The 9,927-nt window shown below is 41.8% G+C and overlaps 1 long non-coding RNA gene across 1 annotated transcript; it reads right to left on the bottom strand.

Annotated features, from left to right (window-relative positions):
* Positions 1-913: 913 nt before the first annotated feature.
* On the bottom strand, positions 914-9,645 carry LOC118239594. Its single transcript, XR_004772159.1, has 2 exons — positions 9,312-9,645; positions 914-1,711 (listed from the first exon to the last, which is right to left on the bottom strand). It is a non-coding gene; the product is annotated as an uncharacterized LOC118239594 (long non-coding RNA).
* Positions 9,646-9,927: the final 282 nt, after the last annotated feature.

Here is a 9,927-nt window from a genome sequence, read left to right as displayed (position 1 = left end):
GGCTCAGAGATTAAGAGCACTGGATGCTCTTCCAGAGGTCCTGAGTTCAATTCCTAGCAACCACATGGTGGTTCACAACCATCTGTAATGAGATCTGGCATTCAGGCATATATGCCTGTAAAACACTGTATACATAATAAATAAATAAATAAATAAATAAATAAATAAATCTTATTATAAAAAGATTACAAATACTGGGCATGCACTGAGAACCTCCATGGAATTGAGAGACAAATGCAGGTTTTCTCAAACCTCATTGACCATGGGATGCCTTTAGGATTTTTTTTCCACCACACCCTATATGATCCCCAAATTCCATCCTCTGGAATATCATTTTGGGGAACCCTGATCAGGTAGAAGCTAAGATTGTATGTGGATATAGAATATAGCCCTATCTGGGCTACTTCAGAACAGACCCCTCCCTGTGTTCTCCTATAGCCAGCAACAGGCTCCGTTCCCTGCAGTGTTTAAACATAATCTTCTGGTTAACAGAGATACTGAGCTACTTTCTGAAGCCAGCATAGGAGCCTGCCAACAGGTATTTCATAGATTTTTTCTATCATTATATCCTCAAAAATCACTCTCAATTACATGTATCTTTAGGAGGTGAAAACAAACTTTCATTTTGTTTTAGCAAGACATGGTAAAGCCATCTAACATGACTCTTAAACTCTTAGCAGTTATTTTTTGCTGTGTTTATTTTTCTTTTTGTTTTTACTTTGGAAAGTTGGGAAAGGGTGATCTAAAGTTATCAGTAAAAGGTCAGTGTGACATCCTCCACCCCTGCCAGGCATGCCTTTTTGGCCGATATTATAATCGGTCATAACAAACTGGAATGGCCAACTTTAGAAAACATTCTTTCCACAAAGCAGGGGTGAAATGGTAACTTGTCCATAAATGATGGATGGGATGATTCAGTGTACAAAAGTATTTTATTTGACAAAACAGAAGCTGGAAGATTCAAATACCAGGTTTTAACATGTCTTTCATTTTCCTTTTTTGTTTGTTGTTCATTGTGAGTATGTGTGCATGTGTGTGTGTGTGTTGTTTTGTTTTGTTTTATTTTGAGACAGGCCCTCATGTTGTCCATGCTGGCCTGGTACAATTATATACCACCATGCCTGGTGTTGTACTGTGTTGGAGATTAAACCCAGGGCTTCGTGCACACTGAGTAAATACCCTACCAAGTGAGTTATATCCCAACCCCCTAAAATCCTTCTTGAAGCCAGGTGCAGTGGTATACATCTGTAATCCCAGCACTTGAGAGTCAGAGAGACAAGAGGATTATGAATTTGAGAAAAGCCTGGGCTATGTAGAATGATTCTGTCTCAAAAGAAAAAAAAAAGCAAGACAATAAAATGCCTTTTGGACACCGTCCCAGCACAGCTTTCTAGTGATGATCTTCTCAGCAGTGGTCAGACATTTCACACTTCTTTAATGCAGAGACCAATTCCTTTGGGTGCAGACTAAGCCAGAGGGGACATTGTCTACCTTCAGGAGTCAGTCCCTTCCTGGACTCTCCAAACAGAAAATAGACCAAAGTGTCACTAGAAAAGTCAAGTCCCAAATCCAGTCTGAATCACCCACAAAGGTGCCAGGATCCACCAGAGGTGGGGGGAGGGAAGCATTTAGCCTTGTACAAGACACATAGATCAGCTTCTTCAGTAGCAGCAGCATCTTCACTGATGTCTGGACCAGTATGCAGCTCTGCCTGAACAGGAGCAATGGCATCTGTTAGGGGTTTAGAGACAAGAGACACAATACTGCTTCTGTCTGTGTGAAAGTAGTGAAACGGGCAGAGAGATGGCTAAACCAACAGCTTTATTGATAGCAGCTGGATTGGAGGGTCTGACCACTAAGAGATTCCTGAACAGTTCTGTCCATAAGGAACTGATTCCCCTACACTCTGGGGCTGATGGGAGCTTTCAGCATAGTGCTGAGTAAAAGGAATCACACTTCCTCTGTAGACCATGACCAAAGAGACTAAGCATTCTCAGCTTCCCATGCCAACCCCACCCAAAGATGCTGTAATTCTTGAATAGGATTGGCACCTAAAGGCTTAGCCACCAACTGCTCAATGCCTGGTTCATGCTTCATAATGTAGTCTGTGGTTGGTCGCTCTATTACTTTACCAGTAAAGCATGACAGTGGCAATGGGTGGAGCTGGAAGCCATCCACTCTTTCGGGATATTTTAATTGCATTCTGAAGCCTTTGATGAAACTGTCAATAAAGTTTGCTTTGACTCAGAGGGTGGAGCTAGTTGCTAACTGACAAATATTAGCCATAGAGGTTTTGGGGGACTGAGGACAGATAGACACAGGAAGTAGCAGGGCAGGGCTTAGAGAGAGTCTTGGCTTCTTTGGATCAAGGAACAAGAGAGAGGAGATCACTGGTTACTTCTCCACCACTTCGCTGATCATTCAGGTTCTTACCCCAATATCTGATTTCCAAGTTTTTATTGATAAAGAATAATTAGATAAACGTTTCAGTTTACTTCTTGGTGGACAGGAAATAGAGAGAGAAGGAAAGACAGGTATCAGATATTATTTTCAAAGGCATATTCCCAATAGCCCAGTTCCTCCTCCTTAAGTTTCCAGAACCTCCCAAAGCAGCAGGCCCAGCTAGGCACTAGCTGTAAAGGTGAAGACAACAGGTATAAGCTGTACCTTCTAGGAATGTGGCAGTAAATGCCAGTAACTGCCTCTTGAAAACTAGGTAAGTTCATTTGAACTTTCAAGGTTTGCGCTGGTGCCATTTGATCATCCATGTGGTCACATCTGATCCCCAAGTTTCAACTCAATCTAGTATCACTGCAACAAGGACATAAAACCCAGGCCCTTACTTTATTTCACACAAACATACGCGTAGATCCACATATACTTGTGATACATTCCCAGACATACAAGGATATCATAAAACAACTGAGAGCTGTTGTGGCAGTGGACTCTACTCCAAATTCAACTTCACCTTAGACATGAGAGTTGTATTTAAGATACATTTCAGCCAATCAAGATTGAGGAATCTGTATAAGTAGCTTCCCTTCAAGTAATCCCACCATGTCACCAGCGGCCTTTCTTCCCTCTACACACACCCTCTAACCTACATTCTGTTTCATCTCTCTCCTTCCATGTTCTTTCCCAAAGCACAACTATCTTGTTCCTACTGTCTCATTGCTAAGAGTATCGCTGTTGCCTTTGCTCTTTCAGCCTTTACAGAACTTAACACCATTTTTCACCTTTATGTCCTTTATCCGTGTGGGTTTCTCCCAAAGAGTTTCTTCAAAGGAGTTATGGCAGCATCTGTTGTTGAAGCAAGCCAGTCAAAGCCTGGCAACAACTGTGTTATTTGCCAGGTTGGCCTTATAAAGTCAAGAAAGATTTAAAAGATTTTTGTTAGATTGTGAGGAAAGGACTACATTCCGTAAAGATGGCAATAACATCTTGAGTGAGGATGCTGGGTTTGAAAGTATTCTATACCACAGAAGAGAATGAGGATGAAGAGGTATAGGTGTGACTGGAAGGATGCTTGGTCCAGGATGAAGATTAAGGGTCAGAAAGGGGAGGCAAAGTTGGGAAAGCTTGTTGGATCCAGAGTATGGAAAATTTTGAAAGATCTTAGTTGCATCTTACAGAAAATGAGAAGTTAACTTTGCATAGGAAATTATTCTATGGTCTTAGTGGAGAAGAGAAATATAAAAGATCAACATAGGAGCAGCTTTCCACAGTAGAGAGATGTGTGTGCACAACAAATGAAGACTAAAGGGTATCGGCTCGAGATTTCTCCCATCCTTTTCCTAGAACCTTGAGGAAGATCTTTGTGATGTGACCAGAGAGTATCAAAGGAGAAAAAAATATGTTCCCTCTGGCTTGCTTCAGGGAAGTGGTGCTCACAGATGGTATGACTCCGAGCACAGACATTTGATGTCAGTGGCAAACTCCACCTCCTTTTCCCCTCTTCCTCGTCTTCCCTCCTTTTTCTCACCTCCCTTTTCTTCCTCTTCCTTCTCTTCTTCGTCCTCTCACCCACGTCCTCTCTTCCTTTCTCCTTTCCCATATTCTGCTTTTGTTTTAAAAAGAGCGTTGTTTCAAATTGAGAGCATGGGAAGAGCGGGGAGGGAGCTACGAGAATGAGAAGGGAAGAAGAGGAAGGATGCAGAGGTCATGAGGGAGCAGAAAGGTTGAGTCAGGTGAAGAATAAAAGAAAGGATATGTGATAGGTAGGGTTTTAGTTGGGGGGATAGGGAAGGACGGGAGGGAGAAGGGAACTGGGATTGTCATATAAAACAATCTTTCCTAATTCAAATTTTTAAAAATGATAAAAAATAAAATAAAATAAAGGATCAGAAAAGAGCGCTTTTTTAATTAGCATGTGAATTACAGGGAAACCACCAAGGAAGAAAGTCCATCTGCAGTCCTAGGCAGTCCAGTTGGCCATGTCCTTCTAAATCCCTCATGTGCACATCCAGCATTGCCTTTAAGTTTTACCTGAGACCATATGGTCTACATGTCATGCTTTTCTACACCAATGAAGAAACTACAAAGCCATTTGGTTAGTTTGATAAGCAAGAACATAACTATACCAACTCCATCTGTTAGAAAAAATGATAATCCTTCCTTGGAACAAAAATTTTTTACAAATACTGATTAGTTATCTTTGAATTGGGGTTGATAGTTTCCCTCCAAACTAGAGTAGAAAAGAGGACTTCCCCACTGTGACAGTCCTCCTCAGTGAACAGTGCAGGTGTCTTCAAGGAGACCTGTAGAATGGGCATATAGACTGGCTATTTATCCATGGCCTTTGGGGTAGAACAGATGAGTAACAAATCTATCTGTCAGCTGTGTGGCTCTGAGAGTCAATTAACTTCTTTGTGAAGATGAAACAAAATGTAAGAAGCCAAATTATGCGTATGAGGCTCTGGTAAACAGAATCAAAGATACAACCTGGGGAAAGGCCTGGATCATGTTTAAGTGTTCTATAAACAAAAGCTACCACCGTCATCACAGACATCTTATTTTCTTAATCCAAGATGTCAAGCAGTGCTGAGATGTCATGTTGTATTCTCTTCTACTCTGGCCTGAATACCCAGGGTCAGGAAGGGACAGCAGTGTCCATGGCCTCAGCGCCTCTGATCTCCATGCTGACCATCTGTTATGTCTGCCATGCCTTGGCCTTGCCTGGGAAGAATGTCATCTGATTCCACCTCTGTTAAAAATTCCTCAGCAGCATTAGCCTTATGCCTGGTCCCCAACCCTTGCTTGCTTCTTCCTCAACACTTCCTCAACATTTAATATGTTCATATTAAGTCCCAACTGTCTTCAGGAAGCCATTCTAACTCCCTGTGTGCTTAGTCAAGTCTCACTTCTGCTATTAAGCAGAAGTAGGACAGATGCTGGGGAATGAGTCAGGTAGAGGCCACTCAGGCCAGCCAGAAACAGGAAACATCAAGGACTTTGTTCAAAAGTTCCTTCCTTTTTTATTTAATCAGCCTATGTTCATTTCGTGTCAGGGTGTCTCACCCTCTGTCATTTTACCCTCAGCCACCTCATGTTCTGAAAGTTTGACCTGAGTTGTTTGTGCATTGGTTATGTCACTGTCTTTTATTCCAAGAGCATCCCCTTAACTTGTGGGCCCTGAGCCAGAGTCCTAAGATTCTTCTCTACCTAGGCCCATTAACTCACTCATGGTTATTCTAAGAACTCCCTGCTAGGGGAACAGCTGTAGCTTCATGCTGAGGCTTCTGGAATCAGTGTCCATGTGTCTGTTGTCTGCCTGAGGTAACAACCCATTGGGAGATAACAGAGTCAGCAATACAGAAGTAAAGATAGCACCCTTATTACAAACAAACAAAAATGAGAGCCAGTGGGCCTTGGAATTTGCTGCTAGCAATCACATCCGCGTAAAATGGAGGAAAACCCACCCAAAGAAGCTGATGTAACCATAGAGCCACTGTTGTTTGCAGACTTGGGAAAAGGAGGGAGATGTAGCAGATCCTGAGACTTTATAGTAGGTTACATTGATCCAAATGAGAGGCAAACAGTGTTGCCTACTAATCAGCTCCATACTGGTCCCCTGGGAACAGTGAGGAAAGGACCAGCAAAGAGTCCCTCTGAGAAGCTCCACATGGAAACCTGGGAAAGGGTGTCAGGTGGCCACCCAGAGGGTCTTACTGACTGGCATACTTTCTCACAGAGATGGAGAATAATTAGTAAGGACTGTAAGCTGCTACTGCCAAGGTAGGCAGAACTAAGAAAATGCTAATGGTTGATACAATGTCTCAATAGCCAAACGCTTTATAGATATCTGCTGGCCATTCCCTGCTACACCCTGTACCTCCTGGAAGTGCAGCACCCTGCAGCTCTAGTGAACCACCCCTGCATTGGCAGCACCAGTAGAGACTGGGTCTCTAGGGAGATTAGAAAACAAAGGATCATTTTTGCTTCCTGCCTACAGTGTGACCAGTCCCTTCCTTGTGGTGTAAGAGGCAGATAGCATGGTGTCCAGAGCTCGAATAGCATATGATTCACCCAAAGGAGGCACATTAGAAATGTCAGTATATGCATTTCACAGCCACAAAAGCCCAGATTTCTGTTTACCATTTGTGAGAACATTTCCATGATAGCTGACCTTGACCCTCTGGTGTAACATTACAGTGAGCTAACAATGAGTCAGAGAGTCACATTACTGGCTTTCTGTTGCTTGTGCAAGCTGACTGTAGGGTCAACAGAGAATGTTCCGAGAGAATGTGAGAATTGTGTATGAAATGCTTATGAGACTGGCACCAAGGCTACCTTTCTCTGAACCTCTTTTGCTTACTACTTTTAGAGTTAGATTAGAACTCCCATCCTTATTAGCTAGCACACCATGTTGTCTTTGCAAAGCATTCCCTCCTCTCTGTTGGGATTGTACTGTGTCACCAGGCAGGTGCCAGTGACTTACTCAAGTCTGGGGACTGGGGCAAGTCTCCAGGGTCTTATCCTGGCTGCAGGGAGTTAAAAGTGGGGGTTCCTGAAGTGTTTGTGAAGGGACAGGCAGTGTTGTCAGCCTCCTCAGCCTCATGTGGAGTGGCTACAATGAGGGCCTCTGGGATGGACTTTAGAAAGGGCTTTGGAAACAACACAGACCCAAAGCATGGCATTTCTGGATATTTTGCACCACTCTGTTCCAGGCTTATTTTAGGCTTACTAAAAGATAAATGATCTTGGGCAAATTATTTCATTTTTCTGGGCTTTGATCAAAAAAAAAAAAACGAATCATTTGGAATGATTATCAGCCTTTTAGGTTTTCTGTTTGTTTTATTAATTTTCTTTTCTTTCTTTCCTTTTTTTTTTGTTCTTGTTTTTGTTTTCTAGACAGGATTTCTGTGTAACATTGTTTTTTTATTTTCTGACAGAGCCTATAAGATTAATTCCCCATAAGAAACTTATACCAGGAGTAGCAGCTGTCATCCCTGTATTTCCTGTGAGTTTGCTTCCTCTCTACTTAAATGGGAACTCCTGGGACTAATTCTGCTGCAAGCAGAGGCCACAAGGAAGAAGAAAATGTCATGGGAGTTTAAACCTTCCTGAAGCTAAAATTAAATAAGAGAAAAACACACATATAATCAGCACAGCATAACACCCTCATGGGCCTTCTAATTAGACACTGGTGTCTGAGAGGCAGTGAGATAAAACCACATTGCAGGACCTAGGGAAAAAAAAAAAACATGTAGAAACAGTGAGAAGAAATGTTTCCATTTGCCTAATCACTGTGTCATAGTCATATCAGGAAAAAATAGTTTAAAGCAATGCAACTTTTGGCAAAGTTAGCTTAACTCTTAAGGATGTCCTGACTTAAAATTCATTTTCAAATTTCCCTTAAAAACTCAAAAACAAAGTCAGGTATGGTGGTGTATGACTTTAATCCCAGCACCGGGGAGACAAAGGCATTCATATCTCAGAGATTGAGACCAGCCTGGTCTTCAGAGTAAGTTCCAGGACAGCCAGGGCTACACAGAAAAACCCTGGCTCAAAAAAACAAAACAAGCAAACAGAAAACCTCAAAACTAGATAGATCTGTTGGTGGGAAAGTATGAGGTAAATTAGCTTGACGTTTATACATTGGGCTTAAACACTTTGAAATTGAATAGCTTGGATGTAGTGCCAGAAATGTGAAGGCTCTGTCTTAATATGTGTTAGGACATCCACTTGTTCCTCCCTGTACATCTTTAAATAAGGGACTGGGTGGTATTAAATAGTCACTGGAGTACATCCGAATCTCAGCATCCACAGGCCATTATGAATGGAGCAGGCACCACCTTTACACTTCCTGATTGATCGATTGTAGTCTCTGTTTGAGAATGCTTTTGATCAAATAATTGCAAGCAATGGAAGTCAGACAAACCTAGATCAAGCAACAGCTCTGTCGTTGATTATTTGAACTATATATTTAACCTTTTGAAACTTCAATTTCTATATCCAGACCTTGGTATCTACTGAGAAAGAGCTTAAAGGGACATTGCCTTAAATACAGCATATGCCAAATAAAGTAGTTTATGATGTTTTAAGGCTTATGTCTTTATTCTTAATTGTATGTATGCATGTGTGCCTGTGGGTATGTGAACATGGGAGCAGGTCCTCTTAGAGACCAGAAGAGGGTGTCAGATGCCCTGGAGCTGGAGTCACAAGCCTTGTAAGCTGACTGATGTGGATGCTGGGGACCAAACTCTGGCCCTCTACAAAAGCAATATACTTCCTTTCCAGCCCTTATGTTGTTTTTGTAATCTGCCATGTACATGGTCCTAAGGGGCAGTAAAAAAATAAAATAAAAATAAAAAGTTGTTGGCATATCCATTTGTGCAAATAACCTACCAAATTTTAAACATGTTAGATCTGTTTGAATTCACAGTATTTCAATATAATTCATATCCATAGGAGCAAAGCATCAACAAATTATGAGAGCTACAGCATTCTTTCCACTCAGGCAGGGAACACTATCAAATAACAGTAATCTAGCAGTCCAGTTGCAACATCAGGAAGAAGAAAGAAAGAAAGAGAGAAAGAAAGAAAGAAAGAAAGAAAGAAAGAAAGAAAGAAAGTCTTTCCTGTGTGAACCGAAATTGCTACTTTCTTTTCTGAAGACATATGCTGAATCTAATATAAGCCGAGGACTAGTATAACAGGCTAAGGGATCGGAGAAACTAGTACAGCTTCTTCTGGTCAAGTAGGCCAATATGACAGATGAAAACTAGAGAGGCTCCTGTTTTAGTTAGGGTTTCTATAGCTGTGGTAGAATGCCATGGCCAAAGGCAACATAGGAAGAAAAGACTGCTCACCAGCTTGCTCCCTGTGGCTTGCTCAGCCTGCTATCTTCTAGCACCCAGGGCCATCGGCTCAGAGTTTGATGTCACCCTCAGTGAGATGGACACAGCAATCTTCAACGAAGAACATGCATCACAAGCCAACCCAGTGGGGCAATTTTCTTGATTGAGGTTTCCACTTCTTAAGTGACTCTAGTTTCTTTCAAGCTGATCCAGTGCAGTCCCCAAGCCTGACTGATTTTCCCATAAGGCATTGAGACTGTGAGAGACTAGGGTGGTCTGAAAAGACAATGAGATTTCCCTGTCTCGTATACACAACACCACTAGAGGGAGTGTTGTAGTAAGCATATTATCCTTCAGACACCCAACAGCAGAGGTAGATTGGATTTAACCAGAGAACTGTATGACACTAACACTTACAAGATTGAGGTCTTCAACCCTCCAAGCCAAGCTGCCCAAACAGGGAAAGGACAAGAACATACAATGTGCGTGACGTCACAAAATTAGAAAAAAATAAAAGAGAAAAAGTTTTAATATGGAGTTAGAATTTATGTAAAAACCTATAATGAAATTCTAGAACTGCAATAAAAATAATAAGATGTTGAAACGTAAGAACCCTCGGATAAGACTG

Source organism: Cricetulus griseus (assembly GCF_003668045.3).
Source record: "Cricetulus griseus strain 17A/GY chromosome 1 unlocalized genomic scaffold, alternate assembly CriGri-PICRH-1.0 chr1_0, whole genome shotgun sequence".
Classification (NCBI taxonomy): domain Eukaryota; kingdom Metazoa; phylum Chordata; class Mammalia; order Rodentia; family Cricetidae; genus Cricetulus; species Cricetulus griseus.
Note: the sequence above shows the minus strand (reverse complement) of the source record. Positions and strands in the feature narration are given on the sequence as shown.